This window comes from Temnothorax longispinosus, chromosome 12 (genome assembly GCF_030848805.1).
Source record: "Temnothorax longispinosus isolate EJ_2023e chromosome 12, Tlon_JGU_v1, whole genome shotgun sequence".
NCBI lineage: Eukaryota > Metazoa > Arthropoda > Insecta > Hymenoptera > Formicidae > Temnothorax > Temnothorax longispinosus.
Genome location: NC_092369.1, coordinates 1,802,692 through 1,813,145, shown reverse-complemented (window position 1 = coordinate 1,813,145; position 10,454 = coordinate 1,802,692). Strand labels below are relative to the sequence as shown.

At 43.2% G+C, this 10,454-nt stretch overlaps 1 long non-coding RNA gene across 1 annotated transcript; it reads left to right on the top strand.

The window, feature by feature from the left end:
* Nucleotides 1–2,324: 2,324 nt before the first annotated feature.
* LOC139822781 (uncharacterized) lies at nucleotides 2,325–8,062 on the top strand. The gene is made up of 3 exons (XR_011734586.1): nucleotides 2,325–2,893; nucleotides 7,647–7,753; nucleotides 7,818–8,062. It is a non-coding gene; the product is annotated as an uncharacterized lncRNA (long non-coding RNA).
* The last annotated feature ends 2,392 nt before the right edge of the window (nucleotides 8,063–10,454 follow it).

Below are 10,454 nucleotides of genomic sequence, written 5' to 3'. Positions count from 1 at the left end.
TGGCTATTGAATTTTATCTCTTAAATCTTAAAAACGCGAACAGAAGCGGAGTACCAGAGCCCTCGAGTGGTCGCGTCTGACACTATATGTATTGATTGATGTCTGTTATTGCTATCTAATGATGACTATGAAGAGTGAAGAGATTATTTTCTTTAAGAGACTATATACATCTAGGACAAAGAAAAGTAGATTAATTTTTGACTATTTTTTTAGTAAAAAATTTGTTTAATTGAAAAATTGTTATGTACATCTTAAACTATATACTTTTATCTATTATTTTATCTATTATTGATTCTGTAAGTTTTATTTAAAAATTAATAAAAATAAGGAGGTGACAGCCCCCCCCCCCCCATTTCCGAAAAGATTTTTTCTAAAACAGCTTCCGCTGTAACCAGAATATCTTCATTATATGAAATTTTACCTGAAATAAAAATAAAAATTTTTTTTCTCAAAAAGATTTATAAAACTAGTCCGTGACGTAGCCGATTTTAATAATATTGATTTCTCACAAAATTGCGGCCATCTGAATACAGATGTGATTTTTTACTAAACAGAAGATTCTTATAGCTGACGTTGAGAAAAATCTATAATTATCCATATTTCAGTGGATAACTCGTGAAGATATGATATTGCGAACTTTTCAATATTGCCGACATTAAAATTACCCAACGTTTATCACACAAAGAAGGTTGTATTTACATATCTCTCTCGTGCGTTCGTGCATGCGTATGTGTATGTAAAGGTTTCAATGCCTTTATACATAATGACATTCTAAATAAATTAATATTGTTATATATTAACTTCATACATTTATACCTTTTACTTACATAATTAGGTTTCAAGTGGGGTTCCGCCTTTCAATTGCTATTCTATTTTCTATTTCTTTGTTTCATGCTATTACTTGTATTCTATGTCGGCAATTGTTATTCAACATAAATTTTAACAATCTATAATTTTGAACTTTAGCAACACATTTTTTGGCCCCATTATTTTATTTACATATATAACCAATCAATTCATTAAAATTTTGGTAAGTTCGGCTGTTTTTTTAAACAGAAATCGGTAACTCTTTTATTATTAGCAATTTTTATTAATTCTATTATATTCTTCAGTTTTTTCTACCCCTATTTCATGTATAATTCGTTAAGATTTGGTTGATTAGTTCTGGAGTTATAACAATTTCGGTAAGTTTGGCATATACATACATACATACACACATACACACATACACGACATTTTTTTTAATACGATATTTCGACGTTTTAGAACATAAGGAACACATTGGCATCGAAAACTAAGAAAAAAACAATTTTCTCTTCGGTCTTTTCTACCCCTATTTCATATATAATTCATTAACATTTGGTTGATTAGATTTAGTTTTATATGCGATCAAAGATCCATATACGAAGTTTACGAAAACAAAGCTTCTTCTATGAGGAAGCAATAAACGACGAAAAGACATTAAATTAACTGTTACCGTGACAAAAAAAGAAATCTATAAGGGCCGGTTGTTCCAACCTTTTGGGTAAACTAACTAATAGTTAAATTATATATGTTTTTGTTTATCCTTTACATTAGACAAAGATAGACATATGATTTAACTATTAGTTAGAATTAGGAAAGAGATTAGAGAAATGCCTCCTACAAAACGTACGCGATACATTATAGAAGCTTTATTGACAGTTTTAGTGGATTAAAGCAGATCTTATATGAAAGAAATCCGCCCGGATGCTGCGTGTCTCGTTTCTGATACCTTTGCATATCAAATACTGCAGACGTTGATGTAGATAAATAGTAGAAATGTGCGAACCATTTGAATTCGAATTTATATGATTCGAATCCGAACTATTCGAAAATTGCGAATCTAGATGATTCGAATACGAATCATATTGTATAGTCTCAAATTTATAAAATCATATTTCCCATTAATAAGCAAAAGTACGGTCATGTTAATAGGTGCATTCAGTGAATACATTCAGTATTATAACCACTCACTGAGCGGCTAAGTAGCACTTTATTTCTTATTTTTGGCATACGCTATATGACTCTATCAAATTGTAAATAAGTTGGAATATGCGTAAAAAAAAATAGTAAGCTATGAGTATCGATAATAAAATAAACTATAATTACTTTATTTTAATTTCTGTGTATGTAATTGGGTAATGATATTAGATATTACATTAATAACAGTATTTTAATAATTTATTTATGATTTTTGGTCTAATTGTTTCAGTTCACTGCGACATTAAAATAAAGTATATTTTATTAATTTTATTAAATATTTAAATGGTTCAATATTGACCACTTTTATACCTTTATCATATCTGTTTGGCGCGCACCAAACTGTAGATAGATGCATGTATCGTACTTAATAGTTTAGTCTCGTTACTCGTTGTACATAATATTCTTGCGTACCTAGTCTTAAGTATTTCGGTGACTCGCGCGAAACGTCGGCGGATCGCGATCAACGCGGAATCGATAATTGCGCGACTCACCAATCGGTGCTGCCCTCGCTCACCCCACGAGGGCACCCGCCTGAAGAATAAGTACTCGCTCGCGACACTGTTCCAGCGCCGCGAGCTCTCGGCACTCATCGTTACGACGTCTCGGAGCACAGAGAGATTTTCGGAGCACAGGGAGATTTTCGGAGCAGAGATAGATTGCGGAGCAGAGAGACTTGCTCTAATATCCGGAGTCGCGAGATAGTGCGATCGCCTACTTTCTCGGCCTGCTTGTGTGCTGCTTTTGCCTGCTTACTCCTGCTTGCTTGCTGCCTGCCTTAATTTACTGCTGCCTGCCTCGCTTTCGCTTTGCTTGCTGCCCTGCCTGCGTTGCTGCACGAGCCCGATCGCGACCGAGACGAAGCCTCCAGGAGTCGACGGCACAACGAACGGTGAGTCGCATTTTAACTTTCGCTTTGGGGAGACTTTACACTTCTCCCCTGGTCCTTCGAGCTTCGCTTTATCGCAAATCCGGGTACGGCTCTACCGCCCCCCGAGCAATATCAAATCTTTTATCTTTTGGCCAGATCGGACCTACCTTTGTCGATGGCTATACATATATAATCTGGTCGCATTTTGACCAGATCACAATGGAAGGAGAAAAATTCCTTCCATTATCGGATCATTATCATTGCCGACAAATAATATTACGTTATTCGATTCTAATTACGACCATCGGTCGTATCAAAAAACACGCGAGAAGTTAATTTACAAAAAAAATATTAATTTATAAAAATTAACTGCACAAGTTTGATAAAAAATATTTCCATTAGATATTAATTCCGTTATTTACTTGAGAATATTGATTGTCCGTTTCGTTGTAACTTGTAACCCGTTCTTTTAATTTGGAATATGTAATCAAGTACAGAAGAAAAATTTACTTTGCGTTATATGAATATTGCGTCTATGAATATATAATATCTCAATTATATTCCGCGAAAAATTAAAATTTATAATGTTGACGAAATAAAAAAAATAATGGTAAATTTCTCGATAAAAAAACCGACCGCAAAAATACGAAAATGCGTTCATGCAGTACGCATCTTGAAAATGTATCAAGTAAGATAAGTAGGGGAGACCGGGGCTAAACCGTCAGTTTCTTTTCGGTGCCGATTTTTAACAACAAAATAAATAATTTTAGTTGAATGTGGTATACCACTGTAAATAAGAGTGAACCTTTAGCTACAAAATTTATAAAGAAAATTTTTGTCTACGTCGCTTTGTTTAACCGGTGTAGAGCAAAAACGACAACAATGGAAAAATTGAAATCTCAAAAATGCCGGGGTATAACCGTCACCCCTTCCCTCCGGGGCAAATCCGTCACACTGCATTTTCAATACATCATATACGTATGTATAGTTACATCTAATCCTGAAAAATGATAGGATACATTTTAATAATTGTTTTTTAAGAAAAAAATATAAAAATTTATTTAAAATTTTTATGCAAAACATTATTAAAAAATAATTGTTTTACCTATTCCATAAAACAATTTAGGCACGTGAATACAGATCCTGACAATTAAGCGCACGCATGTGTTGTGTGCCCTACGTTCGCACGCAATGCACTGTTTTCCATATGCTCTGTTTATTGTCAACTTCTCTGAGCACACACAACACGTACTATCCAAGTCTTCGTCAGAATCCGACCGCTGCTGCTTCCTTGATTTCGATTTACGCCCACTGCTCGTCGAAGGCTGCGGTTCTGTTTGTGTGGCATTTTTTGAGGGCCGGCTGCGTAAGCGCTCATTTTATCTTTTCTCACCGCAAGAACTGCCTTCCTGAGTTGCTCCTTGTCGACGAGAGTCGTTTTGCAACGATACATGCATACCATTTCCCTCCTATACAAATTGACGCACGTGCAAGGGAAGACAGAATCGTACGTTCGAGAGAAACCTAACCTGAAATCGCCGTGAGCTGAAGTCGTGCGCCCGGCGCGCCACAGTGACGAAACTGCCAGACTTGCCCCGGGTGCTTACTGACGGATTAGCCCCAAACACAAGTTTCAGGTTTAAAACTTCCACGAAATATTAGACATCAACGATAATGAAAAAACTACACTGGATTTGTGTTCAGCATGCATTACTCTTTATAATCACGTACCTCGAGATTTGAAGAGCAAATATTATTGCAGATATTACAAAATTTCCACGCACAAAAAATTTCACTTTCACCTTCCGAAAACACGTTTGCCCTCGTAAAAATCATAACACGGCAGGTAACCTGCCGAAACTCTATTTTTGATATAATATAGTTATATACATTATTGCAAAATTGAATAATTGTACTATACAATCAATTCTAAAATAATTTAAAATTTTTCAGTGTTTTACGACAGAATATTTAGAATCTTATGTCATATTACTTGATCTATCATAAATTACTTTATCTATCATAAAGTCAATTTTTTAATCAAAAATAGATGGATAGGCTACAAAAAATTAGGGTTAAATCGATGCTTGGTTAGAATAAATTCTAGTAATAAATAACAATTATCACCTTTTCTATAAAATAAAATGCATAATAAGACAAAAATATTTCTTATCTTTTTTATTCATATGTATTTATGCATACTACACGCTTGTCTTTATGCATACTAAAATTCTAAATATATATCTATATATATGCTTCTTTACATCGATATATATAATATTTAATCTTGGATAAATATATGGAAAGGAATATAACACACATCCTATAAACTAATTCATAATCTGTTCCTATTTACAACATATTGTTTTTAATATCTAACACAATATCTTACTTATTTTTTACTCAAAGTAGATTTATCTATGTAACAAAAGTTGGAAAATTTAATTTCTTATGTACTTTAAAATTGTATTCAAAAGTTATTTTAAGAGACACGGTAGTGTCTCGCGCCAAGTACACGCGAAGCGAGACCGCACCGTGATTCTTTTACGCGACGCGACGCGACGCGACGCGACGCAACGTTGCAAGTACTCGAGATTTTGAGATCTCGACAATGACTTAACGGATCAAGTTCTGAGTAGGCTCAATCGATAGCTTGGAGTCGATTTATATAATAAAAGTGTTTTTATTTTTCCTCTACGTGCCCTACAAGCGGAGATATTACGATGCAAAGTCCAAAATGTAAATATTTCGATTAAGATACGTCGTTATTATCGTCGTCGCCGTGTCCCTTTCACTTTTTCGACACTATGCGGCACTAATATCGCTTTTGATGATAAACCGTGCGCGCGTTATTATCGATCCAGCATGTAAATCAAATCGATATATATGACTTATGAAGGGCGGCAGTGTGGTCTAGTGGTAGAGCGCCAGACTCGTAATCTGAGGAACCAGGGTTCGAGTCCACTAGAGCCATGTAAGCATGGAATGTTTTTCCGAAGCTGCGCCCCTCCGTGCAAGATAGGCTCTTGTGCGGAGCAAACTGGGCTTCGTCTTTCGGAAAGAGACGTTAAGCCCTTGGTCCAAAGGGTTAAAGTGAGAAGAGAAAAGGTAGTAGTGTAAAGGTTTGGGTAAAGTTCCTTATAAAAACGCCTTGCAAACCCTGCGGGGATAAGCAATAAAGATAGTTTATGTATGACTTATGATTTATCGGCCAGGATAGAAAGATACCAAGAGACACGGCAGTATCTCACGTTAAGTACACGCGAAGCGAGACCGTGTATCTTTACGCGGTTGCGAGTATATTATCAACCTAGCAAGTAAATCCATTCGAATCGATATATCGATATATGTACATACGTGTGCGTACTACGCTCAGTGTTTCTGCCGCGCGTTAACGTTTGCACGACCCGCGCGTTGTCGCGAAGCGAGGTGAGACAACGAGATTGAGAGATACGGACGGCCGTAGAAGAGGTCGAAATGAGGGTGGGTGGAGCGGAGGCGGAGGCGGCCAGTGAGGTCGCCGCGGTGAACGCTCTCGCCGACTCCATTCTCGTGGATTTCGCGAAATTCGCGACAGGAAAGGGTTCGGTGGGATGGGCGGACCCACACCGAACAACGACCAGCTCCCTGGCGGGCCCACTGAGGAGAAAGCCGCTCCGGCGGCCTTGGAGAGGGAGGCGGTGGAGGGCCCCATGGAAACGGACTAGGTAGTCTATATCTCTAGGGGTCCTTCAGGCGAACCTAAACCACGCCCGCACGGCCCAGGATTTGTTCATCCACACGATGGCAGAGCGCCGGTGTAGTTTGGGGTGGCGGAGCTCTACAGGGTCCCAGCAGTCCACCCCTGGTAAGTCAAAGACCGTAGCGGCTCCGTCGCTATCACATGAAGAGCGCTGCCACGGGCCCCCCGTGCACTCGTGGTGAGGCCGGGGTGGGTTTCGTGGCGGTGCATTGGGGACTCATCTCCGTGGAGTATACACCCCTCCAAGCTGGAACCTGGCCAGATTTGAGCGGACACTACTGGACATTGAGGGTTGTGTCCGCAAGTGTCCACTGGCCGGGTCATTGTGGCGGGGGACTTCAACGCGAAGTCTTCGCTGTGGGGTTTCCCGCTCACAAACGCGAGGGGCAGATTCTTGGAGCGGTGGGCGGCGAGGCTCGGCTCGAGGCTGTGCCTCATAAACACGGGCCGAGAAAGCACATGTGTGCGCCGGCAGGGGGCCTCGGTAATCGATCTCACCTGGGCGACTCCCCCTGCCGCGCGCGAGATACACGGCTGGAGGGTGGCCACGGAGAGTCCTTGTCGGACCATCGATACATAGAGATGATGGCCCGAGCCGCCCCTCCGGCAGTGCTTACCCGCCGCCGAGCCGCTATGAACGCTTGGCCGCCACAAGCCAGTTATCCCTGTGGTAACTTTTCTGACACCTCTTGCTGAAAACTCTTCAAGCCAAAAGGATCGATAGGCCGTGCTTTCGCAGTCTCTATGCGTACTGAACATCGAGATCAAGCCAGTTTTTGCCCTTTTGCTCTACGCGAGGTTTCTGTCCTCGCTGAGCTGGCCTTAGGAGAAAACGCGGCGGAAATGGGCCCTAGGGAAGTTGGACCAAGACCGCCACCAGGCGGCGTTCCTGGTTGTTACGTGGGAGAGGATGATATTTGTTCCTGTCAAACGGTCGCCACTCGCGCGGTTTGACCTACTACTACCGAGAAAATTTCCTAAGGATGTCGTCTCGATTATTAACAATACTCTAATATTCTTCTTTTGTTTCAGGTTCCTGCCCCGGATGGATCATCGCCGCTGCTGTATTTCCCCGGATTCTCGCCTTATCGCATACCGGATTGCCTCTGGACAACGATGGATCATCGCCGATGGACAAGGTAAGTAGAAGGTAAGTATGTATAATTAATCTTGAGACTTTAATTAACGATTCTTTTATTGCAGATCGTCGGTTCAAGGTCAACGTGTTTCACAATTGAAGAAATTCCGCATCTACGTGCCCTACGCCTAACGGCAAACACTTTACTTCCACTTAGTAACTAAGTACCCCTCGCTATTGTCAAACGAGTATTTAACGCGCAATTACGCGGGAGTTTTCGGTTGTTATATATAACGAGTAACTATGTTCGCACACTATGTCCGTATTCGAGATCTATGTTCCCAATTGAAATATACTATATAGAGACGTCCGTCCGCTACTGCTATATCCGAAAGACTGCCTCGAGAAACGATGTTCGCTTTGCCTTCCCACCATGCCGTGTCGCTCCTACTTTCGTACTTGTTATTCGCGCCTATTGTATTCGGCACGTATTTACCGGCGCTATCACGTGTTCGCCGCATGACTCACGCACTCGCCTAGTGAATTGTTTCCAGAAAATTCTACCCGTGGAAGCTTCTCGTCGTTCTTCGGTAGATTTCCATACATTTCCTGGCGCCGATTCTCCAGGTTGATAGCGTCTGGTCAAGTTGCTCGGGCGTTGACGAGGACCTCTGCGCACGTACTCCGGGATGCTCCTCGTTACGTTCCCGATGTCGCTTCTCGGCGAAGTTGCTTGGTTTAACTTTGCCGTGTTCGCCGACGACGCTGACCCCTCTATCGCGTCTCCTAGATCCCGATCACGTCTCCAGCGCCTGTTCCAGGAAAAGACGCTGGTGCCGCCAATTCCTAGTACCATTGACTTCCGTCGACGCCGACCTCACAGGTGCATCTCTAGGCTCGCCCTGAACAGCTCTCCGTTGTTTGTTCCAGGAGAAGACGTTGGTGCCGCCAACTTCTGGCACCGTCACTTTTTTATGACGCCGACCCTATTGGCGTGTTCCTAGGATGGTCCTCTGAGCCTTCCCATGCGACCGTGCGGTAAGATGTCGCGTTACCCAACGATAAAATCTCCTCGCGTCGTTATTCGTAGATTTTCAGCGGAGACGGTGCGGCGAGCCACAGCAAAGCAGGCGAGCGGAGCAGAGGATCCGTCAACGGACGACGGGGCAAGCTCTCTATGATCGACTCAAGTTCAGGCGCTCCGAGGATGAGGAAAGTTCCTAAGTTGATTTATATACATTATAATTTCCCATCCGGCGCAAAGTTGTAGTAGCTTTAAGTGCGTTTGCGGCTGAGTCCGCCGAGCCATAGCTCAAGTAGTTTAAGTTTTCGACAGGCGTCGAGTAAAGTTCATTTTGTTTGGTTGTCCGGTTCAAGATACACATTGGTTGATTTGATATACGCGAACCGACACAGGACGCGCGCTCGTTGAGCGCGAGCCACACGCAATCTTCACAGCGGGACAGCGCAGGAGAAACTCTTGGGCCCCAGGAAACGCCCGGGTAGGTGGAAGGTACGATTCGAGACCGCGTTCGCGAAATGGTTTACCAAGGGCTTAATCTCGGAAATAACGGCCCATGACCGACGTGCGAGCGATGAAAGGAGTCATGGACAGTCAATTTGCGCGATCTGAAACCGCGTTCGCGAAATAGTTTACCGAGGGCTTAATCTCGGAAACAACGGCACATGACCGATGTGCGAGAGACAAGAAGTAGTCATGGACAGTCGGTAGCGCGATCCGAGATCGCGTTCGTGAAACAAAATACCGAAAGCTCTCGAATGTGAGTGATGGCCCATGACTGACACGGGAAGCTCGAAAATCATTCAGGGAAGATTGTTAGCGAAAAGCAAGATCGCGTTTGCAAAATCATAAACCAGGCACGTTGGCCCGGGAATAAGGGCTCATGACTCACACGCGAGGCTCAAAGATTCGTCAGGGAAGGTCGGCCGCGAGATCCGACAAAGCGAAATTGCGGACCGTGCGCTTTCCCCTAAAAATAAGAGCCCATGACGAACGACCGATACCTGGGAGACGGTCAGGGGAGGTCGGCGTCAAGCCGGCGACCTTGGTCAACGGTTCAAGAACCTGGACGTCGTCTCCAGGAACAAGCGGTGGAAACGTGTTTCCTCGACCCCAAAGATCGATCAGAGGAGGTCGGCGTCAACGGCGAGCGTGGTGAAAGTCACCCGGACATCTTCTCCGAGGAAGTCGTCCGGGAGCATGTTTCGTAACGCGAGAGAGGTCGTGCGCATAGGTCGGCGGCGGCGGCAGACGCAAATTAGCAAAGTAGAAAACCTGGTGCATCGATGCCAGGACGCGTGAGCGGCGCGACCGCAAATCCAGTGGAAATTTCCGCGGTGACGTTACAGAACGTCCGCACGCGTAAACAGCGTAAGCGGGGGAAAGAAAGTCGGAACATCTGGCACTGCGGCGCAATAGGCGACGAAGTGGGGGCTGCGACCAATGGTGGGGAGCCCGAGAGAGCACCGTCGCTCGAGGCAGTCTGTCGGGAACCGTCGAGTAGGTGACATTATATCGCGCGCTAAAGTTCCTCGCGTATTCTAAGTTCCGCGAGTCGAGCCCGGACGCGTTGATGGTTCGCCCCGCGATTCGTAACAACCGGCAAGACGCCCGCTAAAACGCGTTACACACTCGCGATACAAAAGCGAGAGGTGCTGAGTCACCAAAATTAATTATATTCATTGTGAAGTGAGAAGCGGCGGGTACTTGTGCCCAGCGACATGCGTGTCAGCCATTTTGT